Genomic DNA, 18,742 nt, shown 5'->3' on the forward strand with positions numbered 1-18,742 from the left:
GCATATCCTCCCCCCAGTATTTTGCACTTTCTGAAGATCACCATACGTTTTGCATATTTATGATGGCAGACAAGCTAAATGCATTGATCCTGCTTTCCTCCACATTTTGCTGATGCAATCCTGGATCAGTTTGGCATGTGCCATCAAGTTTGCGTCTGTTTTTGTACGCGCTAACGTTTTGAAGATCGGGCCCTGGTGGAGGGCATGCATTGTGCACCCATTAATATAAAAGATATGAACGGTTATCAGTTGTGGTAGATTTAATAAACTTGTCACAGCCAACTGAACTGCAGTTAATTTAGTAGTTAAAAGATCAGAAGATTGTTGCTAGGATGTTAGCATCTGATAAATGGTATGGCGGGGAAAAAAAATAAAAAATTAAACGAACAAAGGGATAAAAGAAGTAACGCGTCGCTTACGCAACAAGGGCGAGATGAGAACAGGCTCAGAGAGCTGCAGGAAGAACAGGCACCAGAGTGAGAAATAAGTAGAAATAAATCAATAAAGGGAAATCTAGACAAGAGGTGGGAAAACAAGGGATGAAGACTGATATAGGAAATATACGGTGCAAAAACAAGCTGGGAACCATTAGATACCGTTCATTAGATACCGTTCATTAGATATCTAATCCTTCAGAGTGCTTTTAGCCGAATTTCAGGGGCGAAGATGCAGCAAAATATGAGATCTGCATGAGAAACAACAAAACAGCTGAACTCTACATGGCCAGAGCGTTCTGGTAAAAACCAAAGGGGAAATAAATCACTTACTCGGCGTTGTGAAATGGACATGAGGACTCATAAGAGGGATTGTCTCAACTCCCTCTTAATCCACCTACTCCACTAGAACATGACACTGCCTCCCTGTCTCCCACATCCATCTCCACTTTTATTCAGTCTCTACAGGGACAAGACCAAAGCCACACAAATGAGCCTTATCCTTATTTTTATGCTGTTCATATTAAAAAATATACCAGGATGACAGGCTGTGTTATTTACACATATATAAGTCAGAGAGCTTTCGTCAAGACGACTCTTAGCAAATCAAATTGAAAGGATGTTCTTGCAGAGAATGCAGGGATGCTGCGTGGTAGCTGATATTGCCACAAGTTAGCTAAGCTCTTTCTCTGGTTTTTATTAAATGCTGCAGTTTTACTCAGAAATTTGATTGATTTTCACGTTTAAAAAAATGATAGTGAAATAAGAAAACAATTTAATCAGTTATGCACAAATGATTAGGAAGAACTGTCAATCCTCGGTAGAAAACATTCAAAATAATGGCCTACAGCTTTTATTGTTGACAATAAAAAGCATTACTGAGTAAATATTGCCATCTTGTATTGCTTTTTCAGACTTTGGCTACCGATGAAGCACAAAGTAAAATATGAAAACATTTGCTCCCTTCATAAGACTTTTGGCTTGCAAATGAATTAATTATCTCAACTGACAAACAGTGATCCCGTCACAAGATTGCATCTGATTGAAGTATTTTTTCTTACCTTAAGTGCTGCTGATAAATAATAAAAGTATGACCTTCAGTATCACTCTCCGTTCATGCGACCCTTACCTTTAAACAAGTCAGCGTGGGAAAATGTGCTAATCCGGTGTGAAACCTAGTCCCGCCTGTGCTTTCCTGAGTTAACACTTCAAACGCTCCGCAAACTTCAAGTGACTTGATCTCTTGCTGGATGTCGAGGTAACAGATGCCACGCAGCATGAGCTCACTTCTCAAACTGGTCCAAACTTTTATCAACACTGACGAGAAATTCTCAGAGAAATAAGCTTATTTTCAGCTTGAGCAGCTCTGAAATCCACAGTGAAACAAGTCTTTTAGCTTTGTGAGTTAAAAGGCCATAACTTCACTCGCTAAATAAAAGTGAGCTTTCAGTTTGTAAACGCAGCGATAAAGGATTTACAAATTTTTTGGGGGTGATATAATGAAACTAAAATGTATGTGTTTCACTATGTAGACCGCTGTTGCATTTGCAGAAAAAGTTTTAATCTTGGAATCCACTTGGATTTTATTAGATGTGAGGGAATCCGGACTGAACAAAGACAGGACACGTTCACTGCAATCTCAGAAAGTAGGGAAACAATGGTTGTGTCTTTCTGTGTGAGTCTTTCTTTTAATCTATTTAAACATTAAAATATCCTTGATCTTTGCTCTTTGTGTCCTCCTAACATAGCGAATAATAAAGTAACATTATATTCACATGACAAGACATATAAACTCTTCCTCCTACAGCAGCACAAAATCATCTGAGATTTTACTTGAGAGATGATGATGATGATGATGATGATGATGATGATGATGAAAAAAAGAAAGAAAAGAAAAGAAAAAAGAAAAACAAAAAGAGACAAGGAGGTACTTTGTTGTAGTTAACCTGATGTGCAATCACTCAGCATATGAACAATGGCTTTGATTGCATGTGCTGTGTGAACCCGTACACACACGCATACACTCCAGCTACATCTTTGAACATTTCTCCACTGGGGATGCCAGAGGCCCTACCTACAGGCAGGAGAACTAAAGCAGGTCTCTCTGGCTCCGTAGCCTGGAGGTGGAACCGTTTCCAGCATTTCAAAACAGGGATTTCACTTACTCCACCTGGAAACATCAAGCAAACGCCATATGTAAAGACGCGTTACGTAAAACGCGGCAAAAAAAAGAAAAAGAAAAGAAAAATCCCCAAGCAGGAAAAGACAACAAGAGAGATCCGGCTGAGACGGGGCAAACAACTAGTGCTTTTTTCACCGTTCAATAATTAGCAACATGTTACACAAACACATAAAGCAATGCAAAAGTATCTGTCAACCCCTGTAATTACTTATGCTAATTTCTAAATGCTTTCCTAAGCATTGATTTAGTAATTTAAAACTGCCTTCACTAATGGCTCCACTTCTTCTTCTCCTTCCCCTTTTTCTGTTTCAAATCTAGGAGAGACATTTCTTAATTGCAAGGTTTTTCCTTAACTCCGGAGCCGTCCAGCCCCCAAGGAGCTTTCTTTTCTCCAAATATCAATCACTAGAATAAGATTGTCCCATTAAAAGAGCTTTAATAAGCCTAATCACTGAGGCGGGAGATGGATGGCGAATCAATTAAACAGATTTGTGTAAGACGAGACACTGATGTAACCTCGCAGTCCATTCAGGAAGATTTCTAAAAATGATTGACAGTCCTTTGTTCCTCCTAAAGGTTTGCTGTTATAATTCCCCACAAGCTAATGAAATTTCCTTGCTTTTTTTTTTAAAAAAAGGAAAAAGTGGACGTGTTGTAAGTTCATAATGCTGCCTGGAAGTTTCCCAGAGAGAAGAACGGAGTGAACCATCTGTTTTAAAACATATACCTGTATTTATATTTCAGTGGAAGCACAAAACGGTTAATGAAAATGATCAGAAAACAATCAATGAAACAGAAGAAGAAAAAAATATATATATATAAGTGTGACCACAAGCAGCACAGAAAGAATGTAAGAAGTTTGTTTTAAGGAGACGTTGTTCTCAGTTTGAACACTGGAGAACAACTTGGATACAAAGTGGATTTGACAGATTGATAAATTTGATTCATTGTCATTGTGCAGTAAACTGTACAACCAAATTAGTAGTTTCCCCTACTAATTTGGGGAAACTTCAGGGTGTAGACACCGCCATGCCTTTTTTTTCTTTTCTTTTTCTAGTTCTATTTCCAAAATAATGGAAAGTCAGGCCTTTTTGTGGTCAGAAACCCTGCTGAACGTTGCACAGCTGCCTGTCTCAGTTGACAACTTCACCTGCTTGGCTTTGGTATAGTTTTCTGCTTAGCCATGAGTGGAAGTGGGAGGACAGAAAAGCAGGGAGCAGAGGCAGCTGATGCATATTTCATCAAGGCATTGTGGACACTGCAGATAGCCTGTGGAGCAAGGCCGGGGTGGACAGCACTCGCGACCACATGCAGGTGCTTTTTTAAATTTTTTTTATCTGCCCTCTCTTCCAGCCATCTCTTATGTCGGGGTCAACTGAAATGTATTTTTCCTTTTTCTGGTTTCCGTACACGTTCATCATGGATGCAAGTAATTGAAAAAGAGTCTGCTGTCGGGTCCAAACATCGTTTTGCTGCGACTGTGCAGAGATTGTTTGTAAATGTCAAAAACCTCCCTCCGAAACATGACTTGGACATCAGTTATCGAGTCGCCAGAGGAGGAGAGAAAGATGTGTTTAAGGGGATTTTTTTTTTCTACATGCAAGCAGAACACAATAGCATAAGTATTACGCATAATTATTCATTTTTCCTCAGCGACATTGTCTGTTTTTCTTCAATGCTGCTTAATTAAGAAAAAAGTATTTATAAAATTTTCATTCACAAAGATTCGTGAGACGTAGACTTTCCCTACCATAGAACAGGATTGTCGGATTGATATTTAAAATTATACATAATAACTTCAAATATCTTTTTACCTATTGATCCCTGTGCATGCTAGCCTGGCTCAATGGACACACTGCTACCGTCTTATTTTAAAGCTTCAGCTTTGAGGAGAGAACCATCATTACACTTTATGATCGGGTCCCGAGAGGCTTCACATGTTCTCCTGTCCTGAGATATAAACTCTATCAGGCTGAGACCAGCGCAGGCAGCCACAGCTCAAATAGCTGAATGATAGTGACAAGATATTCAAACACACAGTCAAGCCTTAAAGCATCCCTTAGAGACTTAAGTGCTCCTGAGACAGCATTTCTGTTTCCCACAGTGGACAAAGTGGTCACAATGTGTTTTTATTTACTGCTTGCGCGCCTGTTTGTATGTGCTGCTCAAAGCTCTCTATCTGTATGTGAACTTTTGGCTTTTCTCCGGATAAGAGCAGCTGCGTCTCTGTGCCACCGAGCGGCCGAGAGCCTGTGCACCGGTCCGCAGACTCTGTCCGCTGCTCCCCGGTGGGATTATGATCGCTTTGTGAGATGTCGACAGGAGTTAATGAATATCTTCTTTCACAAAGCCCGGGTAATCCTCCCTACAAAATGCTCCCCTCATTGATCAGATCTACCGTCATACAAGGAGGGAGACCACTGGCGTCCAGCTCTCGACTAAAGTGGGGATTTTTCACGCTTTGAAGCCTGAGCTGCTCTTTTTTTCCCCCCCTTTCTTTCTCTTTTGGAGCATTTCTGATGAAATTGGGTGCACTTATTATTGGGGGATTTGTTACTGGTGGTGGCAATGAAACTGTCTACCTGCTATCTAATCTACCCTCCAGCCTGTTTGCCCTGCTTTTGTCTTTTTATCACTGTTGCTCCCTCACAAGTTCTCCTTTGTTATCCCGCTGTGCATTTTTTGCTCTTCTCTTCTGCTCATCTCTGCCAAAGGATTGAACAAGTAAATTTCTATCTGTCAAATAATCCCTTTGTGGTGAGAAAATTAGTTTTTATTTCATTTTAAATGTGTGTGTGTACATATATATATATATATATATATATATATATGTATATATATATATATATATATATATATATATAAACACACAACTTTTTTCTTTGAATTTTAAACACTGCACCTTTTGATTTTTGTTCAGATTTGTACACCATTACTAAACAGCTTGTTTCTCAGAGGTTTTGACTTTTTTTTTCTTCTTCCCCCCCTCAGCTCTGTTGGACAGCAGCCGTGCACAGCGACGGCCCCCACCTGGAGACTAATTATAGATGTTCAAACAGAAACAATGTTGGGTGTCAAAGGGATTCAAAAGAAGTGGCATGCCTGCAGGATTGCGAGCAGAGTTGCTGGACACAAAGCTGTTTTTAGATGATGAAAGCCGATAATTGGGGACATTGTGTGGAAACTGCCATGTTTGAGAAGATGAACAGCTGCAGACAAAAAATAAAAATAAAAATAAAAAAAACAGAGAGATGCATATATGTTGGAAATAAAAGCTAAATTGGCAATTGAAACATAAAACAAAACATAGAGCTACTCTATTATTAATAATAAACACGTCCGTTATGTTGTGTATTCATAGATGTGGTAAAAAAAAAAAGGTTAAACGATTTAAACGCATAAATGAACTGGTCATCATTTAGAATGATAACAAAGATAAACAACACTTATTCCACCAGATTAAACAAAGATGAGGGAAACATAAAATGATGTATCACATATTAAATTGTGACTGTTTGTGTCACTGTTATCTCCATCTCTTGTGCTCTACTTATTTTTCATTGCAGCTGTATGCTATGTTTAACAACTGAGTACCGGATTAGATATTTGCTGTATCATTGTTGTAATAAATGTGGCTTTATTTGTTTTTGAAAATAAGGTCATATCCAACATATTCCAATACTTGTTCTGAAAATATCGACCTCTAAGCAGGTATTGAATCCACTTTCTCTATTCCTGCTCAGATCAGCCGTTTGCTCAGTCTTCAGGAAATCTCATTTGCATCTTTACCAAGTGATCAAGAGTTACCCACAGCTCATAAGATGCTAGCTGCTGCTAGTTCCTAAACAGAACGTAAGAAACCCGCAAACAGTTCCTTTAACCTTGTGAACTCAAGACACAACCTGGCATCAAAGTAGACCGGCGACGTTGATGGAACCTGTGACCTTCAACAGATTGTAAATGTGTGTGTGGGCACACACACCTGGAGGTGGAGAGTTGGTATCACTGTGAGAAGGGTGGATGTGTGGAAACATCCACCCTTCTAGCAAGTCAGGTAACCTTGGATCCCGAAAGGCTGCAGCATCCCAAGATAGACGGAGGGACACCAGACACCCTCTGAGAGCAGCCATAGGTCAGTTTACTAAAGACATTTCATTTTGAATGTTAAACTCATCACCGTTCTTTGTGAAATGATATATGTATTGTGGAAGCATTAAATAATGCTTCCACAATAAATCTAATAAATGTAAAGTATGCTATTTTCTACCACGAGTATCAACAAATTAGCCAAAAAGTAAAATTGCAATGTCCTCTCTATGAACATTTACTTTGTGCTTACTTGTTCTTCAAAAACACGCAACGCAACAAAGTCGGGTTGTGACAAACTCTGTTTGTAGGCGCATTTTTACAATTGTCATGCCAAACCAAAAGCTTGGGCATGTTTTAAAAGAGCATCCTGTCACACTCAGTGTGAGCTCCAGCAGATCGTTAAGCCCTGCCCGCCTTTCCTTTCACTTTATGGCTCATGTAAGAAGCAGATGATCAGCACTCCAGCACATTGATCCCAGGACTATACTCTGTCTTCTAAGCTTCATTTTGTGCAGGCCTAGCAGATATAAATGATCACAACATCGACTTAATTGTAGTCATTGAGATTCTGTATAGGAAGCCTTCAGATGGACCCCTTAAACTCAATATAACGTTTCCTATTAGACATTCAAACTTGTCAGGTTAAACCCATCTAAACGGTTGTGCAGGATGTGATTTTTTTTGTGCTGTTATGAAGAGAGCAGACATCTTTTTTTCAACGGTAGTAGCGGGCCTTTGGATTGTTTTGGGCATAATTCCCCTGATGTATAATTTTATAGTGTCTCCAGATTGAATAATGTGTTTTATTGAACATAAATTCAACTCCATTGTTTTGACAAAGAAAGATGCATGACCATTCACCGTTTTTAGCACGTAATCAGTAATGTGTAATTAGCGTAATCAATATTAGTGAAATAAATCCTCCCTGCGCTGGGTCCGTGGGCTCACTAAGCAATAACAAGGTTAGGAAAACAGCACAGCACTTAGTTGTTTCCCCACTGACACAGATAGGGGAAAAAATATTTATATAAATATACATTTTCATCTGTGCTGAACTTCAAAAGCCTCCAGCATTAATCCTGCTTTAATTTTCGGTGAGGAAAAAGCGCTGTGCCTCTCAGTAATTTCTGCACTATTTACACTGCGTTACAGTGAACGCTTTCATCTCATCCGAAGTAGGACAAAAGCTTGTCATATTTAAAACCAGTTGTCATCACTGTGTGCTTCCTGTCGTTGCTGAAAACGGTGGGAGTGATCTGACTTGAGGATTGTCTGATCCGGCGTGGGCTGGTTTCCATCTGTCAGCGACTGCGAAGAATCAGAGAAAAAAGAAAAAAAAAAAAAGAAATAAAATTCAGGCCTCTCGCCTGTTGTATCCAGCGACAATTCATTGGCAATTTGATTCCAAACACCTCGGCACAAATTGTCTGCTGGCGTGCTGTTTCTCCATCTGAATTCTGGCTTTTGAGATCCTCTGTTTGGTTATAAAAGTAATTAGTTCCCTTCCTTCTTGTTTTACTCTTGCTTGTCTTGTTCGCTCCTTACGCAGAGTACTTAGTCAAAAACACACTGAAGAAGTTAAGGCAGCTACTTTGGGAATTTATCTGTCGAATACGTAGCAAGCGCTGGAAATGTCTTGTTGAATTCACGTCAGAAACCTAAGAGGAAAAACAAAACTCTGCATGCAGTTGACAGAACAGGACTAATGAATGAGTTGCTCATACTTGCATGGTCTCTGTCTTACGAATGCAATCATTATTTTTTGTTACGCTACAGTCTAATTTATAGTGTCTGCCTTACTTGTGGAATGATAGTTTCCAACTTGGAACCATAGGCATCCCATAAAACCTTAAAGATTAAGTTAATTTTTGGAAAATGTGAGATTACTAGGGTTGCTCACTTGGCTAGGGTTAGGGTTGCTCTTTCTGTTAAAGTTCAAGTGTAGTTTTCATACCTGTAATGTTTCCATACCTTATGTCTTCAGTTTTACATACATCACTACAAAATAGTAAATATAGTGCACTTCATATTTACCATTACATTAACAATTGGATGAGTGTAAAATTGCAGCAGTAAGCCACAGCAAAACTGTTCCCAAAGTAATGTACGATTTTTCCGCATTGGCCCTGGAACACATTGGTACTTAGCACTCCGACGAAGTCTTGCAAATTTGTCTCATTTATACATCTCTTATGTAACAAAAAAGTGTTGCTGTTCTTGGAGTACGCTCAGCTGCTAAGGCATTCTGGAAAAAGACGTGTTATACCTTTATCTGGCAGCGTGAGCCATAGGCAGGTCACACTTCCTTCACACAAAACTAACTGAGTGTTAAAAAAAAAAAAAAAAACCTTTATCAGACACCAAACTTACCAAGTTAGACTTGAAGATGTCTGCTCAGCAGCCCAAGGAGAAAGTAGGAATTGTTCTTTCAGGCATTGTTAAGACGGGGATAAAGTTTGAGAAAATTTATGCACCGTCAAGATTTTTTAACAAATTGTTTGGCCAGTTTAAAAATATTTGGAGTGGAGCATGTGCAAATTGACGCCAAAAGATTACAAACTCCTAATTTGACTTGAATGCAAACCTGAATCTCACTGTATGACTTGATTAAATATAAAGTAAAATCCGTTCCAAGATGGAAAAAATGTCTTCCTGTTTCTGTTTGCTATTTAGTGTTTTATTTCAAAGCATTTCAATCATCCACTACGTTCGAAACCTGCAAACCCCTTTCAATATATGGTTCAGTCGGGTGCTATACTCTAATTATTGTTTATAATAGAATTACACATGAAGTAAAACATCTTTATCGCAGAAGAGACTATCAGGTCGGATCCCAGCTGAGTTGCTGCCTGTGTGCCTGTTGGAGCTGAAGTAATAACACAAATACTATTTCAGTGCCCACCTACACATAATGCACAAATTCGATTATAAACACCTTAGAAACTCCCGTCGGCCCTGCATAGAAAGAGATTAGTTTTATTAATTTTAGTTGTGCTGTTTGTTTGTTTTTCAATAAGCCCAAAAATTAAAAATTTTGGGAATGTGTAATATTAAATGAACAAGATAGTGCATAAATTTATGAATGCTGCTTCTAAAATTTGTTATGAATTCATAGCTCCTGTTGTAATAACTTAGATAGGAAGTCAAATTAGTTTTTCCTTTGACATAATTTAGCAGCACAGCTTGCGTTGGCTTCTGAAGGCAAATAATTATATTCAAATACTTAGCGTCTGATACAGACAAGAACACAAACACACACAATATGGAGAATAATCAATATCAAGACGAAAAGGTCAAAATAGAGAGGGAAAGTATGCCAATGTATTGTGTGATTTTTTTGGAGGGGGGGATGTGTGTGTGGACAGAATTTGTTTTCTTTGCTATAAATGAGAAGGGCAGAGTCACCAACAAAACCCTTGGACACTTTTTTCACCACATTTCATTAGTAGCTGCTTGTCTTCGTATAACCCTCCAGCTAAATTTAACTGTATTAGTCCAAAGTGAAAACGAAACTTAACACCACACAGATGGCCGAGACCGAAAGAAGAGAAATAGCTTTCAGCAGGTTGGTGACAGAGTCGTCACGATTCATTAACACAAACACAACCGAATGTACATACATGTTCTGCAGCCGTTTTCAGTTTGCGAGTTGCTCTGGCCGGGGTGCAGCAGCGAAGGAGAGACACTGTTTTCTGCATTAAGGTCAGTCGGTTTAAATGATGTGGCAAACAGGAGAACAGTCTGCTGCACTGATAGCTTAAAATCACTTGGCTTTTGCCTGTAAGTCAAATGAAAAATGGGACATTTTGCAAAAATAAAGCTACACACCACAGTAAAATATAAGAAGGAAGACTTGGGGAAGTTTAAACGAAGCTCTAATCCAGCGGCAGCCAGCATGACCTCTTTCAGTGAACTAAGCAATAAAGACGCAAAGATACTCCAACTACTTAAAACTCTTTCTTCTGGGAGTATTTTTGGTACCTGATAGGAGGAAAAAACACTTCACCATATTGATGGAAAAGACATAAACAACTTCGAAGCATCGCATTACACTGCTGTACAGACCGACTCGATGATGCTGTTGTATTTGGCAAGATTACGAGTGCTGCTCACACACTAGACATTCGATTTTAAAACAAAGTGCTAAGTTTATGGAGGAGGATAACATATTTCTTTTCGTAATTTAGCGCGCATATGGCAGGGATCACAAAGACAGCATGACACAAGCCAAATTATTAACAAGTCACATAAAAAAGACCCGAAGCTAGCCTCTCGACTCCTGAACATGAAACTATTGTCAGCAGGAGGAGGATGTGAGTTTTTTTATAGCCAGAAGCTGCATGTGTGAGGACAACTTTTTTTTTAAGCTAACGTGATATATTGTGAGTACATTGCAACGCTTTGTAAAACTCAAAAGGGAGAAAAAGGATGGGAGTGAATTAATGTACTCACAATCTAGACATGGGATGGATGGACGGACGGACGGACGGATGGAGTTTATCTGGACTCTTAATTTGTTTTTAATCTCATATGTGGCATAAACAAATCCTTGGAAGACCAGGGGAATGCTGGTTAATTCTGCCACAAATACTAAACTAATCTTTCTTAACTTTTCACTTTCAGCAGTCACACACTCTGCACTATTTTATATTCCCCAATCACTGATTTATTATTCAAGAAACTGAGCTTTTCTCACTACACAAAAGCCTGCCTTCACACTACTAAGTCTATCCTTTCGGCTGCGCCACCAAAATCATCCTCTGTTCCACCTCTGCTCTCCAACGCTTTCACTTTTCCATCACTCCATCTCACTCCCCACCTCTATCTGTATGAAGCTGTTCCAGCGTGTGATCAAAGGCACAGTGTGCTTGAGTTCTTTCCTCCCTCTGTCAGAAGCACAGAGATGAGGGAAACAAAGGCCCCACAGTAGTCTGCCACAAATAACCTCTTCACAGCACAACGCTCACTCGCAGACACGCAGAGCGCGCACGTACCGACACAGCCCATGGCGCTGGTAGGGAAAGTGAGGGTGACAGATCTGTCTGACGGCGCTGAGTCTATCCTGCCACTTGTTGGGTCTCTATAGTGATCCCCGGCATAAAAGGATGCAGCTTCTAATTATCTCCCATTCACAACCAACTGACACGACACTCGGAGAATGACTTGACTGAGAGGGGAGTTGACTGCCTGCTTTGTGGTGCAGAACGGCAGTTTAAAAATGTTTTGCAGCGCTAAATGACAATACGCACTGCTGAGAATATATGGCTGCGTTCAGACCGGGAAGCAGACCCGACCTGTCTTCTGACAGCAAGCCATAGTCTTTGGCTCACCGCTTCCGCGTTATCTAGAGACCATTAAGGGTCACTGTGAATTACATTTTACTCTCCGTCAGACAGGTGCTGCAGAGAGTATGCCAATGTATATGCAGTGCGTCTGCGTTTAAAGCAGACGCACTTTGCAGAATAAATGCAAAACGGGCAGGATGTTCTTCTGCCCGTTTTGGTTGTGGAGCAATTTTCTGTCTGTCTCCAATGCAAACACCCACCTGCGTGCCACTTGCTCTCGACAAAACTGCCTAAAGTCCACTTTCTACTACAAATGGCCAGTGCTCTGCATTATGCAGTAGTTTTGCATTCATCTGCAGCCAAATTCAAGCTTTCAGATCAGAGACCTGTATCCAGCTGAAAGCTCTGAAACGGAAGTGTGTGTTGGAAAGTGGGTTGGTATAACTTGTTCCAATTTGACTTCCTTTGCAGAGGAGTTAATAATACCTCTGGGTCTGTGCATGAGGTGAGCTCTAATGAGTCCCAGAGGATTCTGGCTGTAACTTGTTAGAAAATGACAAAGGTTGTGGATTCTAACCACTTTTTTATGATTTTTATTTATTTTTTTCCAAAAATGACTGCATAAGAGTGGATCAAACTCTAAAAATCTGCCAAATCAAGAAGGAGCCAATTTACCACAGTTCTGGCCAGCCTGTGGTAGTGTCACCAGAGTGGAGATTGTCAGAAATTGTGGCGCTGCCACTCTATGCTTGATGTCTGTTGGACACTGGGTATATATGCTGTGGCTTATTAGTCTTTATTAGGGTGGTTTTTTTGGGTGGATTCTGTGTGGAAGCAGCTTCTGGCTGTATAACAAGCTCACCTGAAATCACAGCAACCAGCCTCATGGAGCGGGTGCTGCTCAAACACAGACCACTGTATTCTCAGCATCGCTGCCAGACACACGGTGTGCAGAGTTATTCAGATCGACAGAAGACTGACGGCTGCAAGTGACTTAACAGCCACAGAAAAAAGAGGCAAAAATAGCAGAAGGTCTGTGCTGAAACTGGAATAATAATAATACAAATGTTCTACAGCATAAATGCATTTTTGGCTGCAAAACTTTTGACACTTGACACTCTTGAAAGTCTGGTTTCAATCATCTTGATTTTTTTTTCTTTGAAAACAGAAACGTCACGTCGCGGCTAAAGCACTTTGTAAAGTCCTTTGTACACCTGGAGTGCTTTCAGGTTTTACCTAGTTGCAAATAAAACCTTCTGTGGTTTTATTGAGCTTTTACATGATCAACCAACATAATTTAATTGCACATTTCATAAGAGGGTACGAAACATGGTGGTGGCATGTACTGGAATCTGTGGCAGTGACATAAAAGAATATGAGAAAGCTATGAATAAATGTTCAAGGTATTGTAATGAGATATTTTATTCTCTTTCTGCAAATCAGTACATCTGACTAACTTCCTCTACAACAAAAGTTACTTTGAAATAATTGCTTATGCACCACCAGAGGGGGCTGACCATTCTTTAGAGATAGACATTTTATGACTCTAGTTCCTACTTTTTGTCTGCAGTGAACTTTGTAAATGGACGGAAAGCAGGTTTTATATGCCCCCCGTCATTTTTCTTGTTTCACTTTTCAGACATCAACAGCTAGGCCACTTTTTCTTTCAGCTTCAAATCTGCTTTTGGTCAAACTGTAAGCTGCTAGTAGCTACATTACCCAACACCAAAAACTGTAGATGTAGCTCCATTCACCTTCTGAGATTTCAAAATGTTGTGAGTAAATTGTTTGCACGCTGCGGATTGATGTCCTGTTTTGTTCATAATTGTCGCCATGCTGCCCGTATCTGTTTGAGCAGCTATTTGGAATCATGTACAGATCTGGTTTGAACAGAAGTTGTTTGCTTGGGTAGAAAGCATCAGCAGATAATGATGGAAACTGAGTTAACTCAAATTAGTCATCATTACACTCGTTCTTCTCCTCGATGTCTACAAGCCCCGATGTTCATACGACCCTTGTGACCTTTCTACTGTTGTCGTAAAGTATGAGTTAATAACTAATAGCAGCGATCCTTGCAGCGGTTATTGAGAATTTGGAGAACGGTGAGAAAGCGAAGAAGAAACATTTTTGCCAATGATTGTCTTGCAAATAACCAATGGAGCAGCCTGAGTGCAGAGATATGAGGACTTTCAGTCAATGCAGATGGTTCAATGTCACTGTATTCTACAATAGGATTTTTATAGGATTGTCATTTTGACCGGGGTTTGCTTTGCTGAATAGGAAAAGGATGATATGGTATGATGCAGGAAATTAATTCTTGATTTGATTTTGGAAAGTAAAGAACTCATTTGAGTTTCAAAGGACAGTGAACTATTGAGGCAGATAAAAAAAAAATTAAATAAATACTTGATAGAGCTGATGCTGCTGTGCCATCCAGGGAGGAGGCATCAAAGAAAGGACAAATACGTACTGCAACATAATTATTCAAAGATATACATTGACACATCTGTTGTAAAGTGAATGGCTGTGTTGCAACTGTATGCATTTGTACAGAGTATCTTGCAGAAGGATTAGCAAAGATTAGTCAGTAAAAGCATGCAAAATAATTATTTTTTTGGTGAAAAAGTAGAATTTATTTTTGTGAAATGTTTTAGACATTTTATTATTTAAAAAAATCAATACGAGTGATATCAAGAGCACAGTCTGTCGGTGTTTCAACAAGCTTGGTCATGACAGTAAAGTTTTTTATGTCTTTGTTTGAGCTGGTATCTTCAAGGCCAGTTTTATTCTGCATTTCTCAATCCTTCAGCTGGAAGACTAATTGCCAAGCGTTATCTCTGTGTTGGTTATTACAACATGTTTCTCTTGCTCTACAATTTTATATCACCTGAAAGAAAAATTCTTAGAATACGGTGAGAAAAAGTGTTTTGAGTATGGAGAGTAATATATAGATTCTTTAGCTGTTCAAGTGCATTTCTTTCAGCGTTAGAGAGCAAGTCCCTCCTATTTAGATCCTATTTCTGACAAAATGTGGGCAGTTTCTTTTTCAGACATTAATAAAATCCAGTTTGTTTCAGTAAGAAAAACCTTTAACTTTTTAAAATAGAAAAAAATATATAGTGCGATTTTACTTTCTTTGAATACGTTTGTATTTCTTCAGGAGAAATGTGTCGTTCTCGTCGAAACCCAGCAGAAGCTTGAGAAATATCTAGAAAGTCATAGAAGAAAATGAAGTAAAACAGTTTCCAGAAGTGAAATCTGTCTTTCTACCGTCATACTGAAATGAATTCATCTGTAAGTTGTTACTATAACTCCAAGGAGACAATGAACTGTCCTCAGTGAATTCATTTCATTTCCATCATAAGTTACTATTTTAAATGAGGCAAGGATTGTGAGTCTAAACAACATTATTGTTGCTGTTTCTAGTGACTTCCCATATATACATTTTGTACACCACACTTAACTATTGTTATTGGTAATTTCATTGATACTGCTTAGTTTTTATAAGCAAACTGTGACCTCGTTTTATACGTGCCATGAGTAATTTCTACATAATTTCTTAACTTTGCAATGTATTTGGAGAGAGCGAACGCAAAAGTAGATTTCAGCTCATAATTAATTAGGCTGTTTGAATGGACCTTGTTGTCATAAACTAATTTGTACCAGAGTATTAAGGGAGCACTTAAAACCAGTGTTTTCCCCTCCCCATTGTGAAAGAGTTTTTCCCATGCTACGGAAAACTGCAAAGTAATAAAACTATGATTGTCGAGGATTAGTGATGAAGAAGCGTAAAACAAAATTAAAATGTGTGTAGAGAGAGAAGAGCATCAGTAATGTTTAGAGGAACAGTAGCTAAAGTATTCCCCAACCACACACGTAAATTTATGTACATCAAAAAACATAGAAGTATGCTGTATTGAGCATATTGTTTTTTATTATTATTATTTTAAAGCTCCTCCAGACTAGCGGCAGCATTTACCAAACATCTCTTATGACTGTATGTCTGCTGAGTTTAGCATTCACACTACTTCCTAGTGCAAATGGAGGAGTGTTGTGATTACGCACTGAAGGCGGAGTGTCAGGAAGAGCAGGAGCTTCTTAAAGAGATAGAGACCAATGTCAAGTTGTTAAATAGAAACGTCTAACTTCTCTTGAGTGTATTTTTAGCAACTCTTTTAAGCATAGCTACTTGATTGTGCTATAAAATGGCAGTATGTTCTTTGAAAATACATTGTACTGTCTCCTTAAGTTCTCATAGGAATGATGCCACCTCCAAAGTCGAGTCCACAAGAACTACTGGGGTAAGACATGGATCGAGTTAGTTTCTAAACTGTCGTTCTGCTTGGGAAATGCAGTTTCAGCAAAGTTTGTTGACAGGACTTTTATTCAGCAGATGGCAAGCTATTGTGTTTAAAATGACCAAGAATTACCGGCAGTGTACCTGCCACAGTTATCGTTTTAAAGCTGCCCATTGTGAGAAAGAAAAGCTGGAAAGGCATAATAGCAGTAATTAAGTGGGGGTTGGACAAGCCAAGCTGTCAACTGGGGACGTTGTCATTCGTGAAGAAATCGTATGAACATCTGAAATGATGTGCAGAGTGTTGCATTACACTCCGTCATCTGGCGACATGCAGCCAACAGAGCTCACTTCTTTACAGCTTTTGTCGCTCTGGCGGAACCACGATGCGTCCTGGGCCGCGTGGACTGTAGGCTTCTACACATAGAGCACTGCAGCTCTGCATAGGGCAAAGATACGTTCAGCAGCTACAAATGACCCGCAATATGCCAGAATGCCCACAGGGGAAATAAAGCTTCTAGACATGAGACTCCATCATCACTGCGTTCGAGTGAGGGAAGTAGTGGGGCAGAGAGCATTTAACCATGCCTCCTTCGCTGGCCTCCCGTGTCTTGTTAAAAGCCAATGGCCACTTATGGCAGAAAGGATAACCGAGATGATGAAATGTAATGGGCAAAGGAGGAAAGGGGGCTTGGCTACGGAAGGCTGGGGACATGAGAAGGAGGAAGACACAGGAGCAGATGGGGGATCTGAATGGTCTCGACATGAAAGAGGAAGTTTGTCTCTGCTTAACAATCAGTTCGTGGTGATTTTTTTTTTAGTTTTCACGCTGGGATATCTAAATTGCTGGGGTATGGAAATGCCAGCTCTGTTAAAAAAAAGGTGGTTGTGGGCTTGGACTTAAAATTAGGAGTTTGGCATTCATTTCAGATGGTTAGGTTACAGCTGTTATCTCAACGAAGATAAACCAGAGTAAGCACAAACAAGTGCTTCGCAAAACATTAAAATATCATCCCAAAAGTTCATTTGTTTCAGTCATTTGTGTCAAAAAGTACTACTACATATAACAGATTTATTACACACAAAAAATCAATTCTTGACATTTTAATAGTTATCACTTATAGTGAACGGAGGCTCTAAATTCATATTATATAACAGTAATAGTTGTTGTTTTTTTAGTTATCTATGTATTTAACCCATTTTATTCCTGATAAAGGTATGCAGTGTTTGGTTGTTCTAAATGAAGCTCTATGCCAGAGTTGAAACAGAATAAAATAAAATAGTTTATCACCTTTCTGATTCTCTGTCTCCTGCTTCGTCGGACGTCCTCTGACCCTCATCTGAACGCAGTCCCCAGCACATGCTACAACAAGTCTGCCTGCCTCCTGACTGATGTGACCACCTCATACATCATGTTAAGGGTGAAAGCCCGCTTTAGACAGAACCGGCTCCCATCGAGCTCCAGATGGTTCCCTGCAGTCAGATTGTCAGCGTACACATGTTGGCAGCACCTTGTCTCTCACCCTGCTGCTAAAAGGTCAACTCCCTCGCTGTTGCATGGCCCTGCACAGTCTGGTCTGGAAACAGTCCTGCACTTAATAATGGCCTTCAATGCATCCATTTAGACAGAATATATTGTCGGGTGAGAAATGTTGACGATAGAGAGATAAACAAACCTGGAGCCTCGAGTTGCAGTCTTGGAAAAAAAAAAAAAATGAATCCACAAACACAGCACATTCAGTAATGTAGAATCCTGCATTATCGTTTTTCCTTGAGCTTTACTATTGTTTTGGCTTCAGGAAAAAAATTGCACTGAGGAAATAAGAAATGTTTTTCTGAGTCCCATCTTTGCCCTTAGCTGAAAGCTATATCATTGCTTTGTCTAATGCTGTCCGGAAATGTTCGGGATAGAGATGACTGAAGAATAAAAATCGTCTGTTTCCTATGTGGTTGACGGCAAACAGGATCTGAGGAAGTAAAGTTGAAAAGATTTGAGATTTACAGTTCACTCCATTCGAATGGACCCCAGAGAGAATAAAACTACAATCAGACTGAGAATACGCTTGTTTTGATTTAGCCGTCAGTGAGGTCTGCTTCAAATGATCATAAAAAATCTGAGTTGCATGCATGAAACAGCTGGCACAGCAAACTGTATGGTTTAATTGGTATTTTATGATATGTAGTTTTTCTTAAACTGTGAAATTGTAGTTTTTCATTCAAAGTTATCGTTCCTTGATTACCTTATAGGAGCCCATGCTTTGGCAGAGTATAAAGTGACATTTATTGAGCTCTTAGCTCGCAGTCCTCCCTTCACACTAATGGAGTTTTGAAAATAATTTTGCGTTTTATATTTATTCAGCCCTTACTTTCAAAAACGTTAGCGTCGTAATAATTACTGCCTCATCAAAGCAGCAAGCATCTCTCTGCTACCTGAAATAATAATCGTCAAAACTTT

The sequence above is a fragment of the Poeciliopsis prolifica genome, unplaced genomic scaffold (assembly GCF_027474105.1).
Source record: "Poeciliopsis prolifica strain line A6 unplaced genomic scaffold, Auburn_PproV2 SCAFFOLD009, whole genome shotgun sequence".
Classification (NCBI taxonomy): Eukaryota; Metazoa; Chordata; class Actinopteri; order Cyprinodontiformes; family Poeciliidae; genus Poeciliopsis; species Poeciliopsis prolifica.